Below are 6,756 nucleotides of genomic sequence, written 5' to 3' on the forward strand. Positions count from 1 at the left end.
TGAGTTTCTCACCCTAGGAAATTCCACAGGGCTTTTGCTCCAAAGCCATTCAGGGGTTCTTGTGCAAGACACTCCTCCTGCCCTTAACTGGCTCTTTGTGAGGGATTTATGTATTTACACGCATGAAACCATCAGTGAATCCAGCTCTCATTTTACCCACCCCACACTTGAAGCTGCAGATAACAAACTCCCAACTCTGGGGGGTTCCCAGCCCTTGCCTGTCGTTTTCCTGCTTCGTACAGTTTTGTGATTTAATTGCTTTTTCAAGCATTTGTGGTTTAGGGATATTTCTTTTTTTTTTTCCTTCTAACAACTCCAGTTGCTCTGGGAAGAGTCAGTTGTCATGACTCCCTGCTTTTAAGGCTTCTGCTGCCACGTTGCCTGACAATAAGAGGAACAGAGGACCAAAGCAGACAGGGGGGAAAAAAGCTTAATTATAGCCCAGACTGCCTCTCTCTCTAAGGTGAAGAGAATGTAAATTATAATTCCTGGATACGAAATCAAACAGAATTACTTATCTCTTGAAATCCCCACTGATGTGGCCACTGCAGTTAAGCAACCAACCTGCTGCCTTATTATTCCAGTGACATACTGCTGCAGGAGAAACTCCCAGGCACAGCAATAAACCAGAAAAACGCAGGAGATGGCTCAAGATTTCCCTCCTCTCCCTCTCCCAGGTAGCTTTCCATGTTTTTCTTTTCAATTAAATCATATCTGGCACCTTTCCCCTGAATTTTTAACGAGTTTTGTTTTAGGGAGAAATATTACCAAGTGACCCATGGAACAGCAGAGAGTGGAGAAATTAGAACATGGCCAGAGTGCAGCAGGGAAGGCCTGAATTGGAATTTCTGCTTCCTTGAACAGGTTTGGGTTGTTTTTTTTTCTGGAGAGAACTGGTGGCTTCCAGCTCTCCAGTTGTATTTCAGACATAGAAATCTCTGTAATTTTGATGCTGCCTGGAGAGGGATGGTCAATATTGCACATGGTTTACTCACATGATGGAATAAATCCATGGCTTATCTGAGCCTCTCACTGCAGCTGCAGCAGTTTATAAAGCTGGAGGAACAGAGAGGTGCTGATGGCAAAAAGACCACACACTCCTTATTTCTCTTGGGCATAGGAAAAACTGAAAGGATTAGGCCAGAGAAAGAAAAATGCAATTGAGGGGAGATACAAGGGGTCTGGAGAGGATGAACAGGAAACAAATCTACCAAAAACTCCCCAGTTTTTGCCCTTTTAATGCTTGGCAGGGGTGCCAGCTTTGGTGGAACCCAAGGCAAAGCTGACACGAGGGCAGCTTGGTGTGAGTAAGAAAAACCCATTTTCCAGGGCTCTGAGAGAAAAAACCCTCTGCAGGGGAGCTGTGATTTCAACCTCATTGAATGCATTAGCAAGTGGCTGGAGAACTCAGAGGATGGCACACACTGCACTGGATTTCGTGACATTTCTATTGCAGGGCTGGGAACAAGGCACTGGAGGATTCAGTGCATCATAAACTGTAAACATGAAATACAGCAGGGGAGCTGCAGCCTGGAAACACAAACCAACCCTCCCTGGGAGCGTTCAGTCGCAATTTCAAAGCCACATGCAAAAAAAAAAAACTGAAAAACAAAACAACTATTTAGCCAAATGCATGGAGAGATGAGGGAGGGAGCACTGGGGTTATTCCCAAGCTCTCCTATGGGTTCAGGTGAGTCCCCACTCCCCAGCTGCCATTCCTCCTCCATTTAATGCAGCTTAAATAATATTAAATAAACCATCCCTGCAGCCCCTGCCTGCTCACACCTTGAGGGAACTCCCCAGCCCTGCTCTGCACCCCCAAATTCTCCTTGCTGGTTCACAGTGATTTGTGTGATTCCCTTTGTGCCTCTCCATGTGCTCAGCACTGCAGCTCTTTTTCTGGGAGCAGATCCAGGGATTTAGGAGAAAACATCCTGTACAGGATATACTTTGGAGGCAAGGAAGAAATTATAAGATCTTAGGGGGGAAAAAAAAAAAAGGTGTGTGGTAACTGGGCTTCTCCCCATCCCAGATTGCAAAGGATTTTCTGCACGAGGCTCCTGAGGCACCTGCAAAAGAAGGATTTGCTGCCCTTGCTCCTGCTGGGAAGATGCTCTGAATGGTGAGATTGCCTCTGCTTGGCCTGTGAGGCACACAAGGACCCATCTGAGAGTGAAACAGGTTAAAAACCTGTTTAAAAACCTGACCATGGCCACCTGTCTGCACCTCTGAGAGCTGAGATTAAACCACACCACCAGTGCTGGTATGGGCACACACCCCTGGTCACACTCAAATCCACGTGCACTTGTGCAAAGCAAAATCACTGGAGAAGGTAACAGTGATAAATATCTAGCCATGGTCTGTGTTTCTCCCTGATTTCTTGCCTCCTCCTTTACTGCATAATTCACTTTCCCAGTGGCATTAACTGTTCCTCAGGCATCACCTTAGCAGTTTAAACATGAGTTGGGTCTAATATATTCTGCAAAGAAGCTGCTCTGCAGAGCAGACTCACAGGAAAAGATCTAATAGAACCAAACCCCTTTTTTTTTTTTTTTTCCTCCTATCAGTCTCAGTCCTTTTATTTCCAGTTCATACCTCAAAGAAAACTAGAGAATTAAATTAATTAGCTCCTGGTAATGGGGATTATCATTTTATCTGTTTGACAGAACTCTACCCATACAAATGAGACTCTGCACCAAAACTTCTTGGCCATTGCTTGGATTGTTGCAGCAGAGCTTGAGGCACAGAAATACCCATCAGAGGGACAGAGAGAAACTAAATTTATCCCTCAGGACAGCCTGGCCATGTAAAGCATCCATTCAGCTCAGGAAATCACACAGCATCCACAAATTCCCTCGCAGAGGATGAGAACCAGGGAAGGAGACAGCCTCAAGTGCTGATGTTGTGTAACAACAAATGTTTCTATGGAGACTTTCCAGCCACTCTCAAAGGAAGGCAGAAATGCCGTTTCTTTCCTGCTGCTGAGCAAATTGTGGATGGAGTCTGGGGGGGCTGGCACCTCTCCTGTTAGCCCAGAGATGGAGCAGCCATGGTAACACAGTTGGTGTTTCTGAAGGGTAAAAAAACCTGAGTGGAACAGCCTGCACCACTCCCCAGGGCGAAGGAAATCAGTCGTGGTGGTGCAGAGAAGGCTCTGTCAGAGGAGTCTGGGGGCCTGGCAGGGAGAAGATTGAATTCTGGCTGAAATTCACTCTCACCATGCCACAAATACAGGCCCAAACGAGTCTCAGTGGGACCTCACCTCCTTCTGTACATCCTTCCTTTCTCAGGGGCAAAACTCCCTCATTTGATGGGTCACTGGTGGTGGGTGGGTGGAAAAACTCTTAAATGACTGCAAATTCTTATTCACAGCTCCCCAAACAAAGCAGATGAGCAATGAAAGCATGGTTTTTACAAACCCAACAGGTTTGCAGGAGATTTTCCCCTGTCCAGAGTGGTCACCTTGCACTGCACACAAACCATGATGTGGCTTCTCACTGCCTCTGGCCTTTTGGTTGAGGCACTCTTGGTCATTTTGTGTTTGGGTGGCTGGGAGGGGGCATAACCAACATGTTCCACCTCATAAAAGGGAAGGACAGACTTGAGAGGAATGACAGATTTGTCTTTACAAACAAGCTGTGGGTCTGCTGGTAGATAAAACCAGCACTGGGAGATAAAAGAAACAATGGGATGGATTCCACTGATTGTTGAATGGAAAAAGATATTTGCCTTTACAAACAAACTGCAGGTTGGCTGAGAAATTAAATTGGATATTGAAAGATGAAAGAAGAAATGGGGGAAGACCATGAATTCTATAAGAATTAAAAATTAAAAGGGAAGGTTATACATTAGAGGGGAGTCTCAGGTATCAGGTGTTCAGGGAAGTCTGTGCCTCTCAAGTACCTCAGCCAGTGGGGAAAGAGAGAGGGAAATTGGGATAAAAAGGAGGCTGCATCCTCCAAAAATTGGAGACACCCGAGGGAAATGCCCCATGGCCTCTCCCTTTATTTGAATAAAGTGAAAGGACTCCTCTGTCTCCTTTTTGGACATAAACCTCTGGTGTTTGTGGAATTAATTTTCCTGACAGACTGGAAAAGAGGAACAAAAACGTCCAGAGAACAGAGAGATTTTCCCTGAGATCTCCTTTTGAAAGCTGGAGTCAGTTCCACTCCAGGGCATTACAACACAACAGGGAGAGCAGAAGCTCCCAAATCTCCAGGATCCTCCAGATGCTGCTGGAAAAGGAGAGGCAGAAAGGAGGGATCTGAGACTGAAGCACAGCAAAGGGCTGCAAGAGCAGACAGGTGTTCACACACAGCCCTGGAACAGAGAGGGACAGCTCGGGCTCACAGCGAGCAGAATTCCCTAAAATCCCTGACAGGAGAGTTCACACATCCCTACACCCCCTGCCCCTTTCCAGAGTTTGGTTTGCACAGGCAGCTCTGAGCTTGCCCAGCTCCACACAACGAAGCGCAGCAAAAACACAGAAAACCCTAAACCATAAAAACCACAAAAACAACTCAGCCTCCCTTCAAATATATCAGGAAAAGCATTTCCAGGGGGATTCCTGACCCCCACTTTGCTGCTCCAGAGGCTCCTGGGAGTCACACACCTGCAGCTCAGGGTGTTGCTCTGTTTTGCATCGGTGGCAGAACTGAGATTGCCTACTCAGCCAAATCCTTGTGCATTCCAGGCTGCTGGAACACTTCATCTTCACGACAACTCTGCTTTCTCTCTGTGCCATCATACGTTTATGTACATTAACCTTGTGCTAAATTCCAAAGGCTGGAAGCAACCACCTAAATCATGCTAATTAAGACAAATTACTGGAGTGCTCTGAGGAACGCTGGGAAATGCATTTTGCTGCACGGCACAATAATGAAAACAAAGCTCAGTTCCATAACGCTGTGAAGTGTGCTTATTTCCAGCTTTTTTTTTTATTTTCTCTGGTCTTTTCTGGTTTCCAAAAAAATCTCTTCCTCGCCTTTCAAGGATAAAATTTAAATTAATTCCCCCAGCAGGACCTCAAAGAAAGTTCATCCTTGCTGGGAGCTGCTGTTCAGGAAAAGTCAGTGGAACAAATCCACTTCCAGGTACAACACCTGAGCTCTGCAGAGCTACACCATGATGGGGACAGCCCAGGCTGGAGAGGTGAATTCTCCTTAATTTCCCGACCTCTGTGCTTCCCAAAAGTGGGCTCCAAAGAGGCAGGATGGGATGAAGACAACCCCCTCCCCACCAGATTCGTTTCAGCAGCTTTTGTGACCTCTCCATGAGGGAATTTGGTGGTGGGAAGAAGGCAAGGATTCAGGAATGGTGCAATAGCAGAACAGCAGTGCCCTGCTGCTCTGTTACCACTGCTTTGGGGATTTCTAAAAAATTAACTCTTAATTTGCATGTGCCAATGTCCCCAGGAATGAGGACCTTAGAAATGGAACCCACAGCAATTCCATCTTTTTGTGCTGCCAAGAAAAAGGAAACAGATTCCCATTCCCGGCCTGCCTGAGCAGACCATCACTCTAAAACATTAAAGGAAGGGAAAAGAGCAGCATGAGGGGAGGGCTACACCTAAGCTTTACACATGGAATTATAAACAGGATGGCATAGAGGATATAAAGAGCCCCTGCAAACAGCAGAAATTGATTTTCTCCTAGAAAAGGACCCTCTAATTATACTTCTACGTCACCTTTTTCTCTCTGCCACATAATCAAACTCCAAGTTGCTGCTCTGGAAGCGAGCTCTTTTTCTCAAACGCTGGGAGAAACATCTCTAAATTATCATCAGAAAGAAGATAATGGATGCTGACTGCTCCCTGAAAGTAATTTTTGAGTTCTCTTTTTCTGAGCAGGAGCTAAACAGTGTCTAGTGATGTTCATTAAGCAGTCAGCATCCTCCTCTGAAGAGCTGACGTCAGTTTGCAGCCCAGGACCTGCAATTATCATCCACATTGAAGTGGATGCTGCCTGGTTACAGCACGCTGGGAAGTCTGAAAGGATCTGGCTGACACCAGCTGCCCTCCCTCAAAAATTTTCAAGTGGGAGCTACAAAATGAGGACCAGACAAATCTACTCGGTTTTGACCTTGCAAAAAAAATTTCCTGGGTTGTGTTCCCCCCCCAACTCTGCCACTCCTCTCTGTGTTTATCCCCCCTTTGTTTCCAGGAGATGCAGTCAATTTAAAGTCAGTTTAGATAAGCATCTGAACTTCTGGATCTAAACTCCAGACCTCAGGAGTGTTTCAAAGCATTGCTCATCAATACTCAGTAGAAAAAAAAAAACCAAAGCTTTTCCTCTGTCAGAAAATTCCCCAGCAAAACTCTTTGCTGTCATTAGCAGTGTCAGGATGGGAACAGAATTCCAGGAGCAGTCTGGGGTTGAATTGGCAAAAAAGGCTCTGAAGGTGACCACGTAAACTTCATTTTCCCAAGTTTTCTACCATTAAAACCCAGGAGCTTTAATCACAACTGCATAAAATCACAGGATTGAAATGTCACCCTCCTTTTGCACCTGGAGCCTGGCCCGTTAAATAAGCAAGTTGCCCCAAAGCAGCTCGTAGGATGGAGCATTGAAAGATGACAAAATAAATTGGTTTATAGGTGCTGGGGGTGGGGGCTTGGCATGAACATTGAATCAGAGGCTCGTGATGGCTTTTACCTTCCACCTTGCATGAGCTCAGCCATCCTTCTTTTGTGACACTTCCCACTAAGGACTCCCATTTGTTTGATGAATATCTAAACTCCATCAGACATTGCTGCTC

The 6,756-nt window shown here is 45.8% G+C and overlaps 1 long non-coding RNA gene across 1 annotated transcript; it reads left to right on the forward strand.

Moving 5' to 3' along the window:
• The first annotated feature begins 403 nt into the window (after positions 1 to 403).
• Positions 404 to 4,101, forward strand: LOC148221948 (uncharacterized). Its single transcript, XR_015806944.1, has 4 exons — positions 404 to 677; positions 756 to 864; positions 2,033 to 2,332; positions 2,667 to 4,101. It is a non-coding gene; the product is annotated as an uncharacterized LOC148221948 (long non-coding RNA).
• Positions 4,102 to 6,756: the final 2,655 nt, after the last annotated feature.

The sequence above is a fragment of the Sturnus vulgaris genome, chromosome 15 (assembly GCF_052056855.1).
Source record: "Sturnus vulgaris isolate bStuVul1 chromosome 15, bStuVul1.hap1, whole genome shotgun sequence".
Classification (NCBI taxonomy): domain Eukaryota; kingdom Metazoa; phylum Chordata; class Aves; order Passeriformes; family Sturnidae; genus Sturnus; species Sturnus vulgaris.